Genomic DNA, 19,282 nt, shown 5'->3' on the forward strand with positions numbered 1-19,282 from the left:
CATAAATATTAGTTTCCTTTGTTTACTGACTGATGCACATACACAGCGGCTGTCTGAGGAAGCCACGTCAATTGGATTTCTTCCTGTAGTGGACCAGTGAAGATCCGGGGTAGAATAGGTCTTCAGCAATCTATTCTTGTAAAAGGCGACTATGCTTGTCATGAGAGGCGACTAACGGGATCGGGTGGCCAGGCTTACATGTCATCGTATCCTAATTGAGACATAAATGCTCAAAATGTCAATCAATGGATTGTCTGGTCCAGACTCGATTATTTACAGGCCGACGCTGGACAGCTTGAATATGGCTGACTGTGGTATTAAACAATATTCATCCATTCACGCACTCTAAAGTTAAGAACAAAACATGTCCACGTGCAGGAATAACGCTATCGCTTCTACTTGACTGGGTTTGCTGTGTCAATACGAGGCGATATACGGAAGGAGCAAATTGGGTGAAATTAGAAGGTATCCCGTTACAGTACTAACAGACGGTGCCATCTACTCCGCCATTAGAACGCCGAAATTGACAAAATTATTCATTTCTTTGGCTGAGTGATTCATACAGTGGAGGGTTTAGTTTACTCGAAGAATGCCAACGCGAACAAACTGGGTGTACACGGGAAAACGAGACGGGCAAAGCTGTGTGATGATTATCTTTAATAAGAGTGGATTACAGGGACCTGGCCGATAACGCCGACCCTTCTAACCCGGTACTTTATCGGGGTAAACCTGGTAATTTGCCGCGTTGTGCTTCTGTTTAAATGAGGGTATCTGTCAAGAATTCAGCCGGCGGTGTAACTTACAGTAGACACGTTACCTGAGTTGTTTTTTTGTTGTCTGCATCTTGCACGGCTGCCATTGTCAACGTGGACGTGTTGGAATTCGTAGTCGACGTCATTGTCGAAGGCAAATTCGTCAGTTTAAAACTTCCATTGCTAACGGCGCGAACATTTCGTTCATTGTTAAGTTTTTAAAACAAATTGATAATAATATTGTAATACATGGACATACCTGGGTTTTAAAAAAAATATTAACTCACTTGCAAATGTAAATCATTTCAGTGTACGTGTGGCACAACCATTTATTTTGCCAAACACTCAAATCTCTTTTAGACTATACTAACCCCTCCTTTACGTCTTATCCCTACCCACTAATACCCCCCACCCCTACCCCAAACGACCACACCCATGCGCAGATGACTTCTGTAACTCCCCGCTGTGAGACAGTCTAAAAGTGGCGCCACAAAACGCGACGAGACGCTGTTAACGTGTATGAACTGTTTATGGACTATTGTTCTTTATCATGATGACCTCCCAGGCACAACCGTGAGGTGAATATCATCCCCAGGATGAAATTTATATTTTAGATATATTACATAATTTACATAGTTTTCCCTTAAATGCAGATTCTGGTCGGTAAATCGTATGCTTGTTAATTTGCATCTTTCCCCTGCTCTCTGGTCACGCCATGATCACCATCACCCATTAATGCTTCTATATCTGACCGAATCTTTCTACACAGCACTTACCCTGTCTATATAACATATACTACTGGTCGAAACAACAGCCAAAACCGTAACAAAAAATATCGCATGCGACATAAGTCTGTCCGACTAATCGGATGTGTGTAAATTTTCCGTTAGTTTCGCGACCCCGGAGCTCATCTTTCAACAACAAAGCGTTTTGAAGCTGCGGGGCAGGGTCGAAACCAAGCAGGCTTAGTTTCAAGTGAGAAGGAATTTCGGATCCCGCCGTGACAAAATTAATGAATGTATTTTGTCTATTCCCATTCACCTGGGAGTGAGTCATGGCCAGGCACGGCGATGAGCTCCTTGTTCCTGGTCCACGCGGAATGTGCAGCACTTAATCGTTGTGTCGACCAGCCCCTAGATTCTGTAACTTGCGTAACACTTACATGGGTGTGTCGACCAGCCCCTAGACCCCGTAACCTGCGTAACACTTGCATCGGTGTGTCAATCAGCCCCTAGATTCTGTAACTTGCGTAACACTTACATGGGTGTGTCGACCAGCCCCTAGATTCTGTAACCTGCGTAACACTTGCATCGGTGTGTCGACCAGCCCCTAGATTCTGTAACCTGCGTAACACTTACATGGGTGTGTCTACTAGCCCCTAGACCCCGTAACCTGCGTAACACTTGCATCGGTGTGTCGACCAGCCCCTAGATTCTGTAACTTGCGTAACACTTACATGGGTGTGTCTACTAGCCCCTAGACCCCGTAACCTGCGTAACACTTGCATCGGTGTGTCGACCAGCCCCTAGATTCTGTAACTTGCGTAACACTTACATCGGAGTGTCAACCTGCTACGAGACCCCGTAACTTGCGTAACACCTAAATCGGAGTGTCAACCTGCTGCGAGACCCCGTAACTTGCGTAACGCTTACAACGGAGTATCAACCTGCTACGAGCCTGTAACTTGCGTAACGCTTACAGCGGAGCGTCACCCTGCTACGAGACCCCGTAACATGCATAACACTTACATCGGAGTGTCAACCAGCCACGAGACCCCGTAACTTGCGTAACAATTACATCGGAGTGTCAATCAGCTACGAGACCCCGTAACTTGCGTTACACTTACATCGGAGTGTCAACCAGTCACGAGACCCCGTAACTTGCGTTACACTTACATCGGAGTGTCAACCAGCCACGAGACCCCGTAACTTGCGTAACAATTACATCGGAGTGTCAATCAGCTACGAGACCCCGTAACTTGCGTTACACTTACATCGGAGTGTCAACCAGTCACGAGACCCCGTAACTTGCGTTACACTTACATCGGAGTGTCAACCAGTCACGAGACCCCGTAACTTGCGTTACACTTACATCGGAGTGTCAACCAGTCACGAGACCCCGTAACTTGCGTTACACTTACATCGGAGTGTCAACCAGTCACGAGACTCCGTAACTTGCGTTACACTTACATCGGAGTGTCAACCAGTCACGAGACCCCGTAACTTGCGTTACACTTACATCGGAGTGTCAACCAGTCACGAGACCCCGTAACTTGCGTTACACTTACATCGGAGTGTCAACCAGCCACGAGACCCCGTAACTTGCGTTACACTTACATCGGAGTGTCAACCAGTCACGAGACCCCGTAACTTGCGTTACACTTACATCGGAGTGTCAACCAGCCACGAGACCCCGTAACTTGCGTTACACTTACATCGGAGTGACAATCAGCTACGAGACCCTGTAACTTGCGTTACACTTACATTGTTGTCAACACAGTACTGTGTATCTGCACTGTGATCAGCTGATGGGGTTTGATGCGTACCGACATGATGCATGGTGAGTTTAGTACATTTCAACTCCAGTGAACTACGTCAGGCATTGTTCTGCAGGGCGTGAAGTACACGCAACACCTCGTGCATGTCTCGGAAACTCCAGCTCTACTCAGTGACCTTTGCCCTACAACTTGCATAACTTCATCAGTTCTATAGTTAGATAAATACTTACATACCTATGTGTTCATCTTGTCCATGGCATGGCCCACCAATTCTTACATCAATCGTTTCACATAGAAAACGCACGACAATCATGACGATGCAATAAGGACAAGGTTTCCCAGGCCATGTTCCCTGACTGTCTTCGCACACAACCGCAAACAACCTGCTGTGTTGCATGGTGATGCTTGGGGGTCAGGTCGCACGTGCAGTCACCAAACCCACTGCCTCCTCGAGTGTTAGGTATATTACACTTAATATTCTGTTATTGTATCACAGAGACATTCAGACATAATGGACTTGATAATCTGTGGCGAATCACAAGAGCCACGGTACAAGGAATCTTGTCTACTTGGGCAAAGTATTCATAATAGAGATTTAACAAATGTTATATTTGGGACTACACTTTCGTAGTAAAGTACAATTCGTGCACTTTTCTGGGCTGAGTCCCATCCGGGATTCGAGGCACCTACTCGCCAGCACGCAAATGCAGCGATCTCACCCACTCGGCCACCTGAGATCTAGTTACCAACAAGTTCAGTAGCTACAAAAAAACAAAACTGAAACAAATATTATATATATATGCCACCCCACCCCCACCCCCGCCCCCTGGATTTTTTTTAGACAACACTTTACCTTGTGAAAGTTAACTTGAACTTGGTACTTATACAAGTATTTGCCCGCCCGTCAAAAAAAGTTAACTACGGCCTTGTGTGTGTGTGTGTGTGTTTTGTTTTGTGTGTGTGTGTGTGTGTGTGTGTGTGTGTGTGTGTGTGTGGAACACTTCATTTTCTTGTACAGTGGAGCGCGAGTTGTCTCCCCTTTAAAGGCTCACACAGTGAGGCGCCATAACTAGTGCATCTTTTAATGCTTTCTTCTGGAGATGATTGCATTGGCACTGGCGCGTGCAACTTGTGTAATACTGGAATTAAAAGGCTTCCTAAAATTTGGTTGTTATGGTAACCCTGGAAGGGTTTCGTTAATACCTGAGGAATCTCTTTAAAGTAAGGTAGATGATGGTCGGTGGAATGAACAAATGTGAAGTGTGGAAGAGTGGAAGAAGCAGTGATGTATTCTCACAAGCAGCCTGAGTGATTGGGAACTACCTTCCTCCACGAATTGAGAGATTGGTTCTGAGAATGTTGAGGGCACGGGTGGCCCAGATGTCTTAGAGCACGCAAGTCGCTTAGACTAACATCTCGTCTCTGAAATGAAAATATTTTACAGAAAAAAACAGTTAAATTATCTCAATTTAATATGACAAATATTTTTTTAAATATTATAATATGATAAACTGGAGCCCAGAGACTCTCTTCATTCCCTGAAACTCCAGTAACCTAGACTTGCTAACTATTATAGACTTGAATGGGTTGTATTGGAAATATTTGTTGCAGGGTCTGTATGTCCGACTACAGGGTCTCTATGTACAGGGTCTGTATGGCAGACTACAGTTCCTTGTGCAGAGTTGCAGGCCAGAAAACAAAGAGCTTGTTTTCGAAGCCCGGTTTCGTCCCGATTATGTTTCTAGGTTTGTCAGCACCTACCGTGCTCGTGGGTTTCACCAAAGTGGTAAATGTCTAAGACCTGCATGCTTCACTTTAGGCTTTCCAAGCTGACACTCCGTCATACAACTGGAATATTGTTATACCAAACTCACTAACCCACTCACTCGGATAAAATATGTAGGTTTTAGGTTGTCTTGTTTAGGTTTGTTGGGGTTTTGTTTATGTGTGAGCGTGCATGTGTGTGTTTTTTATATATATATATGTGTGTGTGTGTGTGTGTGTGTGTGTGTGTGTGTAAGCGTGTGTGTGAGCGTGTGTGTGTGTGTGTGTGTGTGTGTGAGCGAGCGTGTGTGTGAGCGTGTGTTGTGTGTGAGCGTGTGTGTGTTTGTTATATCTTTCTTGTTTTCGGTTTGAGGAAGGAACTGATGGGGTGTTACTGAATTGTGTTGTATTGTGTTGGACTGGTCTATGAAAACAAACACAAAACACCGCGACGCCATTTCCACCATATCAGATGACGAGCGGGCGCCATGTTACACACTCACAAAGATCTGCTTAAAACCCTTCTCAAAACACAACCTCTCGCAGTGACCCGACTTATCTCGCATACACCTGTAGAAGGTAATGGATGTTAACAGATGGGCCTCGGTGTCAGCAGATGAGTCACCGGTGACGTTCTTACCTTACATCACCTGGGGAGGTGGTGGACAAACGCGACCCTTATCGCCCATCACCCAGTCTACTGTTCCAGCCCCCAGTATAACTCGTGTTATCAGAGCATGGTTGGAACCGGGTTATATCACAGTTATAATGGCCGCTGGATATGGGGGGTTACCTGAAGACATAATCTGACGATGAAGTTGATGTTGGCACTAATCCTAAGTGATCAAGCATGTTTGTAATACGACATATGATTGTAATCGGGGAGCTGGGAGAAGGGCATGGTTGGCGAGCACGAACGATAGACGGGATCATCGAATCTACGGTCGGGTCTCGTCCAGCTGGCCCCTACCTACCTACAGTGAGTGAGTGAGTGAGTGAATATTGGTTAACACCGCGTCAGCAATCTTCGACCTATTCGCGGCGATTCAATGAAACAGTGAGGCTCGTTTTACTCTGAATAGTAGTTCAGTTCTTCCAAGGCGTGGTAGCTTCATATGGTGCAGTGAGGTGAAATTGGGTTTAATGTCGCGACCAAGATTATTGCACTTATATAGCGAGGTGCATGCACGTGTGTGTGTGTGGCTGCTTGTACTTGTCCGGACTGCTGCCGATTTAAGTGCTAGCCCACTGAGATACCACGAAACCACGACCTTCCGTTCTCCGGGCGGACGCTCTACCATGGAGGTGGTCAGCTTCAAATGGGAAGACTTAATATATATCGGCAAAAAAAGATGTATTGTATATATAAGGCGTGCTTCTCTTTCGTGAAACTGGAAACTGACAAAACAAGGGTTGATTGGGCACAGACGCACGCTCGAAAACCCAAGCAGTGGATACTGACATTTCTAAGGGATACAACTCTGCAGTGTAATCTTGATAGTTTTGATGGGGTACACCAAAACACATTTTTCTATCGGATACATTGAAGGGGTTGACAATGTTCGCGTTAACTATAAGCCTCGCCGTAAACATACAGCACAATAATTAAGCACCACTATATACTTCCAAATAAAACAGCATTTCTGTACATAGTATTCTGTATTTATTTTGTGACGAAAAGACATTTGGTCCGTTAACAAAGTGACATACTCATATTGAACACATAATCCGAAATCGATGATGTAATTATTGACAAATTCGCTACACAAAGCACGAAGATCTGATTTTACTGAGATTCATATTTAGTAATTATTTCGAGCCAATAATGTGGGTTGTCTTTCTTTTCTTTTTGCGGGGCCACCCCACCGTCCCACCAGGTGGTGAAGATAGCAGGCTGTAGCTGTCATGCTTGTTGGGATCTCGTTCAATACATGGGAAGCTATGTCGTTACAACACAGTGTTCGGAACTCATCGTGTTCAAAAGAGAAAGGAGAATTAACTGGACAGATCATTATCCAAATCCACTTGCTTTCTGTCAGACTGTCTCACTGCATGTTTTTTGTCGTACAACTGATTTCTCAATCCGAAATATATCCTTTAAAATCTTCAAAACGTTTTCAAACGACAATGTGTTTGGCTCAATTCACGTACTTACTACATCTGTCTATAGTTTTGCATGTCGATATGATGTGATTCAGAATGACATTGTGCTGTGGCTGAAATGTCTTTAAGACACCCATGTTAAATGGCATCCTCCCGCAGCACAGGAAACTGGACTTTTTTATATAGTTAGTTAACACCTCTGCCGCGGGAAGATGGTTTGATGGTGGTTGAAATGAATCAAATAGGAAATGGTAGTTCCATGGTGATGTAGGTCCTAGGCGATATTACATGCATCATATCAATGAGGAATGTCTCACAACAGATGACGTGCATATCCTTTTTAATTAAAATGTTGTTGCTTGTTCCTATCGAAATTATATATTTTCAGAGACTGGTCGACAGTCTACTTCATCTGCGTCTGAAGAACACACAGTTGTTATACCAACTTTCAGGACAGAGGTGGCCCAGTTGTCTACGGTGCTGCCATTCGCTGTGCATAGTTGCGTCCCTTGGCCACGTCTGAAACCAATGCTTGTGAGTTCGAATCTCGGATTGCCCCGATTTTTTTCTAGGGTCTGTCGGCACCACACAATCCTACCTCAATCAAAATTAGGTCGATGTCACATGTAGAAATTGTAATATGATACATTGAAGTTGGGTATATGTAAAACAGCTCAGGTGTTTAGCATTTGCCCAGGTTTATGCTATAGATGTCGCTCACGATTAATTCGTAATTTCGAATGAATATTCCGCCACTCCAACAAACAGAGTGAGTGAGTGAGTTGAGTTTTACGCCACTTTGGGTTTAACGCCGCCCGAAATGTGCTTCACACCTTGTATCCAAGTGGGGAATAGAACACGGACCTTCCACGCGGCAAGCGAAAGCTTTAACCACGAGGCTACCCCACCGCCCCACAACAAAGAGAGACTCAAGTGATTCCCAAATTAACCAGCATCCACGCGGTCGTCATATTGCAACTCTAAGAGTACACCCCAATTATTGAGATTCAATAGTGATATAAATGCCGACGGACGGTCGGAGACTTCATGCGTATGACTATAATACGTGGCGATAACATCACTCAAAATGGTCGTAAAACGTGATAAATTGCTTTTTCAATTTCCATTTCCATCACATTTCTGCGGTATTTCCCCGCGGTACTGTTTACGGAATGCGTAGATTGACCCCAGGGGGTGTTATTCACTTTCAAACTAATTTAACTCCTATCTGATTCATATACCAACATGCGGAAATCCTCGCTTGTGGTTTTGAACAATGCAGGGTGAGGCGTAGGATGAGAGCGATGTCCCACTTCCCCGTCACAGACCTGCATTCTTCCTGTACGACGTCCTCGGGCACGTTGGCAGTGAGCCGAGACGTCATCATCTGCAGCGTCCTGTTCGGTGCATTGACCGTGATGTCGTCTACAGCTCTTGTATTGGAGTGGTAGATGTACGTATTTCATCAGGGCCACACAGCGAGTCTCGCGCGAAGAAGATCGTAACTCCCATACTTACAATACACTCAGGACAGTCGAAGAGCTAAGATCGTAACTCCCATACTTAACAAACACTTGCGACAGTCGTAGAGCTAAGATCGTAACTCCCATACTCAACAAACACTTGCGACAGTCGTAGAGCTAAGATCGTAACTCCCATACTCAACAAACACTTGCGACAGTCGTAGAGCTAAGATCGTAACTCCCATACTTAAAATAGACTCACGAGCGTCGAAGAGCTAAGATCGTAACTCCCATACTTACAATACACTCACGACAGTCGTAGAGCTAAGATCGTAAGTGACATACTTAAAATAGACTTGCGACAGACGTAGAGCTAAGATTGTAACTGACATACTTAACATAGACTTGCGACAGTCGTAGAGCTAAGATCGTAACTGACATACTTTACATAGACTTGCAACAGTCGTAGAGCTAAGATCGTAACTGACATACTTTACATAGACTTGCAACAGTATTAAAGCTCAGATCGTAACTGACATACTTAACATGGTGCGGTTACATACATGGGCTTATAGTGGTTACATACATGGGTTTATAGTTGTTAAATTCATGGGCTTATTGTGGTTACACACATGGGCTTATAGTGGTTACATACATGGGCTTATGGTGGTTACACACATGGGCTTATAGTGGTAACATACATGGTCCTATAGTGGTTACATACATGGGTTACAGTGGTTACATACATTGGCTTATAGTGGTTACATACATGAAATTATAGTGGTTACACGCATGGGCTTATAGTGGTTACATACATGGGCCTATAGTGGTTACATACATGGGTCTATAGTGGTTACATACATGGGCCTATAGTGGTTACATACATAGGCTTATAGTGGTTACATCCATTGGCTTTGGTTACATACATGGGCTTATATAGGTTACATACATAGGCTTATAGTGGTTACATACATGGGCTTATAGTAGTAACATCCACGGCCTATAGTAGTTACATACATGGGCTTATAGAGGCTACATACATGTCCTCATAATGGTTACATGATGGGCCTATAATAGTTATACACACGTGCTTATACAACAGTGATTATGTATGTGGTAGACATAGGGGCGAGTGCATGTTGTTTTACGCAGTAGTCACACCGATCTGAAAGTAATCCCAAGAGAATGTCTTCATTTTCAGAACTGAACAAATCTAGACTTGCCAAAGTAGTGTAGACTTGCTTGGGGGTGATTCGGATATTTACGTTCCGGGTCTGTATGCGAGACTGCTGGGAAGCACCCGGATTAGCCGAGTTTCACTGTCCACAACGTTAAGCCACACGTCACGTCAACTTGACGTCTACAGCCTGCAGCACGCACTTATTTCGTATCGGGGGGGTGGGGGTGGTGGGGGGTGGGGGGTGGGGGTTCATCCCTAAATTATAGTTAATACCAGTGCACTTATATACTGCCTCCTTTAAAATTCAAATTGCATCGTTACTGTCTATTGTAACACTCCCTGAATAGAATTAGCATAATACATGTGCGCCTGTTAATGCATGCGACAAGTGATAGCTGACTTGCTGATGTTGTGTACAAACGCCCCAACACGTGCATGCAGCATACATGCGCAAAGCTATTGCTTGTAAGAGTTGCATCACTTCGCGCATGAGCAGACATAGCGGCAGATAGCTTAGCCAGCCGCATTCCATCAGCACTGACAGACATAACGCATTCAAGCGTGACAGCAAATAAGCAGATTTCTGTCAATTCACCGGTTGTGACCTACGGCAGTCTGTGATAGGCTAACAGTCGATCAACGGTGACTTACGAGGCAAATATGTCGCCGGAAACAGCATGACTCGGGGGTCGTTGTTGGCGCTGTTTTGTAAACGTCGACTGCTCCCCAAATTGAAATGATTCGCTGCACAATGGCAGGTCAGGTGTGTAGATGAATCACGTTTAGGGTGGGTAAGCTACCCGTAATGACGATTGCACCGGGGACGGGTATGAGGCACTACAATGTCAGTAGGTGTCGTTCGGATTTTAATGGGGAGCAGGTGTGAACGTTGCCATGTGAACGCCTTGAAAAATGTCCATAGACAAAAGTAAAAAGGACCAATGACCTGGAAAGGGGGTCTATGGACAAAAGGGGGGTGGGGTGATTATAGACACAAGGGGCACGGCGTCAGGGTCGGGGGTGGGGTGGGGGGGGGGGGGGGGGGGGGGTGGAGAGGTAAAGGGGGATACCATCTTGGAACATTAAGTAAATGGGTATTATTGATGTATGATAAAGCGATAAAGTGATAGGCTTGGAGGCAGGGAGCTGGCTCCACTAAGTGTTTTCTGTACAGCAATATAATATGAAAATACTGGAGTTATACAACAGTCAGGGGTTAAAGCGTTCGCTCCTCACATCGTGACAATGTCTGAAGTCCATTTCTGGTGTCCCCTGCCGTGATATTGCTAGAATATTGCTGCGGAGTAAACCACTCACTCACTATATATAGCACGGTCGGTTGCGCTAAACTTAGTCGTACGTGCGAAAAGCTTTGAGGTAATATGATATGTTATTTTCTTTTAAGCATATTTTTTGACGAGAAGACAAAAGGACCTGACACAAGTTAATAAAACTGACATGATGTCTCCAGTATACACACGTTCATTGTGTAACACTGCATGCATCATTGCTAAAGGATGGCGCGACGCGGGATAACGCGACATGTACAGTGAGTGAGTATGGTTTTACGCCGCTTTTAGCAATATTCCAGCAATATCACGGCGGGGGACACCAGAAATGGGCTTCACACATTGTACTCATGTCGGGAATCGAACCCGGGTCTCCGGCGTGGCGTGGCGTGCCAGCGCTTTAACCACTAGGCTACCCGATCGCCCCACGATATGTACAGAATGTGGAGAATAAAACGCAGTGTGTTTACTAACTACATATATGGGCTTCACACATTGTGCCAACTTGGGGAATCTTGGGGTCTTAACCGCGAACACTTTAACCACCGCCTCCAGCTTGTAAACAACCACCATGTTTCAACATAGAGTATACGATCCCTTCTTTCAAAAGCGGACTCTTCTTCGCATTGAAGCTGGGCAGGTCGAACAGATCTTCCAATACTTACTCGTTTATAGCATATCAGATTATATACATTACTTTCTTAAAATAACGTGTTTCCTTTATCAACACAAGGGTGAGTGAGTTAGTATAGTATTTCGCCACTTTTTGCAATATTACAGCAATATCTCGGCGAGGGACACCACAAATTGGCTTCACGCATAGTAGTCATATGGGAATAGAACCGGGCCTTGGACGTGACGAGGGAATATGCTTTAACCACAAGGCTACCCAACCGTCGCTTATCAACCCAAGACATTGTCACCATTCTATAAAGTGATTTGAATGAGACAGCCATGACGTAGATGGGGCAATGCCAAATAGACCCACTCAAGTGTTGGGTTCCGACACCGCCATCTTGAATCTTATAACAAGGGGACGCCAGGTCCATGACAATGTTGTGTTTACGTTACACTGCGGTGTTGTAGTTCCGTCTTAATCGACGTATTGCGTTGTTCATGTCGTTGAAGATGTTATCTATGATCTGTAAACACAAGCTTATAATGTTACGCAGGGTAGTTGCATAACCCTTCCAAACCAATATGGCCGCCAGTGTCGTACATTACATGGCGATGGTAGATATACGGTGTTTTACACTGCACGCTTAACAAAGATGATTCCAAGACAACGCATACACGCCATTGTCTCATGTGATCTCACAGGCACTCCTGTCTGTGGATGTTGAACACGCGAGAATGAAATAAAAGCTATCTGTATTATGCAGTCCGACACAGGGTTAGAAGGGTCTGTCACGCCATGCATACATACAGTCCTTGAAGGTTCTCGCCATGTTTGCCGTAACAGGCGACATTTCTTGTCGAAAGAGGCGACTAACGGTATCAGTTGGTCAGGCTCACTGACTTGGTTGATGCATGACATCGTATCTCAGTTGTGTAGATCGATGCTCATGATGTCAATCACTGGAATGTCTGGTCCAGAATCGATTATTTACAGACCACCGTCATATAGCGGGAATATTGCCGAGTGCGGCGTTAAACAACAAACCAACATTATAGGTTCTACCCAGATGACAGTGTACTGTTAGAGAGAACAGCATACACGTATTAGGAATCATTGATCAGATCGAACATGCGTGTGCATGCGTGTGCATGTGTCTGACTCTACAAAACTCGTACTGCTTGTATTCCCTGCACTTCAAGGATACAGACAACTGTTTGTTGAAATCATTCCGACTCGTGTGCGTGTGCTAATCTCTCACCTTGTAGATTCAGAGATATGCATGACACAAGTAGCGAGTTGTCGTCGTTGCTACAGGCTTTGATGGGTTACAGCCCGCATATACTGATGGGTAAAACTAAGGGAACATACAGCGATATCGTAAACCTTATTGTCGCACCTAACTACATGTAGATCTTTCATTTCAGCAAATGAAAGAAAAGAATGAAAATATTACCATTGTCGTCGCTCTTCAACACGAGTGAGAGAGTGAGTTGGTTTAATGTCGCGTCTAACAGTATTCCAGTCATATCACAGCGTGTCAGCTTTATGTGGGAGGAAAGCCCGAAGTGATGCAGGTCTTAGACGTTTACCACTTCGGTGAAACCCATGAGTACGGGATTTGGTGCTGACAAACCTAGAAACATAATCCGGGCGAACCGGGATTCGAACCCACAATCATAGGTTTCTAGTGTGTCCAAGGGACGCAACTCTTCACAGCGAACTGCGGCACCTTAGACGACTGGTCCACCCGTGTCCCCTCTTCTACATGAAACTCGTCACTGTGTAGAGCACAGACGGGGATGTCCGACAGTGCTTACCTTCATATCTGTTCGTTACCACCAGATTCTGTTCAGGGACACGAGTGGTCCAGCAGTCTGAGACGCCGCAATTCATGTGTGCAGAGTTGCCTCCCTTAGTATCGTGGGTTCGAATCCCAATTTCTCCCTAATTACTGACTATGGTTTGACAGCTCCATACCCTCGGTCGTGGGTCCCGGCAAGGTGGCAAGACGTCCACAACTCCCCACACCTCAGTCTTTTCTTTCTCATTGAGCCGACACGCCGTGGCGCGACAGAAGCAGTGTTTAAAGCGGCGTTGGACTCAACCCATTAACTTGTTCCCTTATTTCCTCCCGTCAGTATTTGTTCTTACACTGCCATGTCATTTCTCAACCCTTTTACACAATAATTGTCTGTACTAACGTTCCTTCACATAACGTATTTGATATTATAAGGTTTTATTAATCACTGTTGCAGTACCTGGATTTTATTGATGCCTGTATTAACCACGTAGTGTTATTAACGAGAAATGTCTGTTGGCTTACCTGAGCATCACAATAAATCCAACACCAAAGAGCGTGTTGGAAATTAATAGGGAAAACACGTTGCGTTATTAAAAGAATCGCTGGAAACACTCAAGGAAAAGAATTTCATTATAATATGACCGGATTTTGGAATAGATAATGGCTGATGTCAGCTCAATTTAGGCACGTCACGTCCATCTAATGATAGCACAACTCTGTGAGCACGTGTATGAATTAAACATGAGTAAACAGCACCTACATGTCACACTGACCGCGGGCGAAATGTCCGGCCATGCGGGCACCTGCACGTGGGTCAACGGTCACCACATAGTTATCATCAATTTTGCTGACCCCCAATCCCCCCTTTTTTCGCTATGTCATTTGTCATGCCTTCCTCACCGCGCCCCCCACCCCCTAATACATGACCAGTCCCTTATGCATGTATTAAACTGCATACCGCACACGGCCGTTACTGTAGTGTACTTATGTATATCCTATATTTGCCACCGTGTTGCACCTAACCACTTCACCCCAGCGTCCTTTGTTAATGAACATCCACAAGGCCACTTAAAAACAGTTTTGTTTCTCACAGACCGATGCTATTAATCCACGCGACAACAGGTTTCGTACTATCGTACTCCAAAACAAGTTAAGAACCACCCGATTCTTTGATATTATTATAGATACTGCAGTAATGTGAAAGAATCGTGTGGTCCTCAACCCTTTTTAGTGGTTATTTTTTGCATGCGTAATGTTTTTGTTTCATTCCGAAGTTTGACCTTTGTGGTGTCCTGTCGACACTGGGTGCCGTTTGTGATTCATTGTCTTCACACAAAGGGGGCGGTCGGGTAGCCTAGTGGTTAAAGAGTTCGTTCGTCACGCTGAAGACCCGGGTTCGATTCCCAACATGGGAACAATGTGTGAGGCCCATTTCTGGTGTCCCCCGTCGTGATATTGCTGGAGAGTTGCTAAAAGCGGCGTAAAACCATACTCACTCACTCTTCACACAGAGACCCTTTAGAATAGGTCTTCAGCAACCCAAGCTTGCTATAAAAGGTGAATATGCTTGTAAGAGGCGACTAACGGGATCGGGTGGTCTGGCTCGCTTACTTGGTTGATGCATGTGATCGTATCTCAATTGCGTAGGTCGATGCTCATGATATCAATCACTGGATTGTCTGATCCTGACTGGATTATTTACGGACCGTCGTTATATAGCTAGAATATTGCTGAGTGCGGCAAACAAACAAATAAACAAACAAATCTGCACAAGGGCTACATACACATACTTTCTACTTATCCATATCGTTGTTTTGAGTCAGCACAACGATGTCGCAGTGCTTAGGAAAACGAAATGATAAAAAGAAAACAATTCGACCTACCTACCAATTTTCTAAAGTGAGAGGAACACTATTTCTGTGGCCTTACCTCGCATGTTGCGACTTCCAACATGCAGGAAAACGTTGACGGAACTGAGTCAGTTTGTCGGGGTGCCACGCCCACTAGTCTTTGCTCTCGTGCCTGAAATATAAAGTGTAGTTGACAGAGAGCGATATGTTGCAATGTCAATTTCACCAGTGACATGTGTCAATATTCGCGGTGGGTTCCATGCGGAATCTGGGGGGAGCGAACGTGACCCGAGCCTGCTTTTCGGGTCACTGTGGGGACCTTGATTCCACTGACCAATACCCAGTGTCTGAAGTCTCAGGTTAAATAACTGGCGAATACAGGCGGTGCAAATTAATATAATAACCTGTGAAAACTGCTTGATATATTGGTTGAAAAGACACATCTGAAAATGTTATTACTTGAAAATAAAATCAACATAAAAAATTACATTTTGTTTTACGAATTCAAAAAGAAGTTATTCTTTGAACTTAAAGCGTTATTATTTATTGACCTAAATGGATATATAATGCACTGGATCACCCAGGAAACACTTCGAACAGCATTGTGGGAAATGACATGTGATTGGGCCTCATCAGCAGTGTCGCTATTGTTCCTTCTCATATATAAAAAAAGGATTCTGAAATGAAACTAAATGTATTGTTCAATTCAATTCAGGGTATTAAATTTGATTTCTAATAAATAAGGCCGGCTATGTCCACGCATATGGAATAATATCCTACAGCTGTGCTTAGATTCTACGTGTTCTCCTATATATTACATAGATGTTAACATACAATATGTTAGTCGACAGATCTGTACTTAAAATAGTTAAGTGTGTAACAACCAACAAATGGAATACAATCACCAATTGTATTACAAAATTAACTAGGTTTACAAATCAATGCCAATTACAATCTCATTAAAATCAGTGAGAACTAAGATCTGATTTTAATGAGATTGATACAATTTACTGCACAGCAATTACAATGGGAGAACACAATAGAGTGGTAGTACAACATTCAATGGCAGTATGACATGTGAGAGCAGTGGAAGTGGCGGGAATAATAAGCACCTCGCCGTAACACTGATCAAGCTTCCGAGATGGTCCTAGGGTGAAATCCAGGCTTTAATGTGATCTTCACATAAAAGGTGGTCTTGATGTAACGTCAGATGCAATGTGAGATGACAGGCACGCGCCCGCTCCATGTATGTAGTCTAACTAGCTTCCAGTACTTTCCACACAGTGCTTCATCAGTCCAGTGTCGTTTGAACATCACAGAATATTCCTGATGTTCCTATAACGCTTAACATCCATCCCTACTGTTCAAAGTTTACAGATAATTCGAGCATCTAGTACAATACTTCCTCACCACTACTTACATTAAATAGTACTACATTCGTGACAACCAACCATTGTCCAAATACAATGCAATGAACTTCTACTGAATCTCAGCAGAAACAATGTAACACTGTTACAATTATTGTTTAACAATAAAGTACACTGCCACAGTATATCACAGTTCAAACCCTCTCCGTGACAGTGGCATCGCGAATATCACGACTGAGCTGTAATGGTGATTATGTTTATGATTTAACGAGCGCTTCGGGTGGATCTGATTTTGCACTGAGGATTTGGAACCTTTAAAGATGATCGGAATGAAATTAAAGTCTTGATACAATAAAACATGCAGAGTTTCATTTATTGGCAGTGTATGTGCAAACACAAAAATGAGTCTAGTGTTTATCATATTGTATATACGCAAATGATGTGTTTTGTTTGTTTGTTGTTTAACGCCGCACTCTGCAATATTCCAGCTATATGATGGCGGTCTGTACATAATCGAGTCTGTACCAGACAATCCAGTGGTTGACATCATGAGCATCGATCTACACAATTTGGATACGATGACATGCACCAACCAAGTCAGCGAGCCTGACCACCCGATCCCGTTAGTCGCCTCTTACCAAATGATATGCGTGTATAAAACACTATGTATAGAATTTATTGTTTGTTTGTTTATGTGTTGTTTTACGTCGCACTCAAGCAACATTACAGCTATATGACGGCGGTCTGTATGTAATTGAGTCTGGTCCAGACAATCCAGTGTTTGATATCATGATCATCGTTCCAGGCAATTGAGATACGATGACATGCATGAAGCAAGTCAGAGCGCCTGACCACCCGATCCCTTTAGCCGCCTACTTTCCGACAAGCATAGTCGCCTTTTACGGCATATATGGGTTGCTGAACCTAGTCTACTCTGGATCTTCACGGGTCGTAAACAATCTGAGGTATACCGTGAGTTTAAGACTACATTCAAAGTATCCACGAACAAAGATATGCCATGTATATGTGTGCATATGCAATCACAAATAGGTACAGCTCGTATTTAGCTGTATCTACAGACGGTTTAGTTGGGACGATATACGAAGATGCCACGAGAAACATAAAGTGTCCTGAGCAGGGAGCATGGGTGCCCCAGAGAGTTACCTCCCTGTCCCTTGCCAGAATCCTATGATCATGGATTAGAATCCCATTTTCGCTCTGATTATGAGAATATCGCAAAATACCACGGCACATTGTCCACATCGCTGGCAATACGCCCAGCGTCACCTGTAGCCTGCACGATGTGTGTCAACATGGTTGCAGCTAGGGCCAATATATGTCAAACATAGTTGCTGCTTGGGCCAATATGTGTCAAACATAGTTGCTGCTCGCGCCAATATATGTCAAACATAGTTGCTGTTTGGGCCAATATATGTCAAACAGAGTTGCTGCTTGGGCCAATATATGTCAAACATAGTTGTTGCTTGGGCCCATATATGTCAAACATAGTTGCTGCTTGGGCCAATATATGCTATGCCAATAGTAGCTGCTCGGGCCAATATATGTCAAACATAGTTGCTGCTTGGGCCAATATATGTCAAACATAGTTGCTGCTTGGGCCAATAAATGTCAAACATAGTTGCTGTTTGGGCCAATATATGTCAAACAGAGTGGCTGCTAGGGTCAATATATGTCAAACATAGTTGTTGCTTGGGCCCATATGTCAAACATAGTTGCTGCTTGGGCCAATATATGCTATGCCAATAGTAGCTGCTCGGGCCAATATATGTCAAACATAGTTGCTGCTTGGGCCAATTTATGTTAAACATAGTTGCTGCTCGGGCCAATATATGTTAAACATAGTTGCTGCTTGGGCCAATATATGTCAAACAGAGTTGCTGCTTGGGCCAATATATGTCAAACATAGTTGTTGCTTGGGCCCATATATGTCAAACATAGTTGCTGCTTGGGCCAATATATGCTATGCCAATAGTAGCTGCTCGGGCCAATATATGTCAAACATAGTTGCTGTTTGGGCCAATATATGTCAAACATAGTTGCTGCTCGCGCCAATATATGTCAAACATAGTTGTTGCTCGGGCCAATATATGTCAAACAGAGTGGCTGCTAGGGTCAATATATGTCAAACATAGTTGTTGCTTGGGCCCATATGTCAAACATAGTTGCTGCTTGGGCCAATATATGCTATGCCAATAGTAGCTGCTCGGGCCAATATATGTCAAACATAGTTGTTGCTTGGGCCAATATATGTCAAACATAGTTGCTGTTTGGGCCAATATATGTCAAACAGAGTTGCTGCTTGGGCCAATATATGTCAAACATAGTTGTTGCTTGGGCCCATATATGTCAAACATAGTTGCTGCTTGGGCCAATATATGCTATGCCAATAGTAGCTGCTCGGGCCAATATATGTCAAACATAGTTGCTGCTTGGGCCAATATATGTCAAACATAGCTGCTGCTTGGGCCAATAAATGTCAAACATAGTTGCTGTTTGGGCCAATATATGTCAAACAGAGTGGCTGCTAGGGTCAATATATGTCAAACATAGTTGTTGCTTGGGCCCATATGTCAAAC

The sequence above is a fragment of the Haliotis cracherodii genome, unplaced genomic scaffold (genome assembly GCF_022045235.1).
Source record: "Haliotis cracherodii isolate W230 unplaced genomic scaffold, xgHalCrac1.p SCAF_10, whole genome shotgun sequence".
NCBI classification, from domain to species: domain Eukaryota; kingdom Metazoa; phylum Mollusca; class Gastropoda; order Lepetellida; family Haliotidae; genus Haliotis; species Haliotis cracherodii.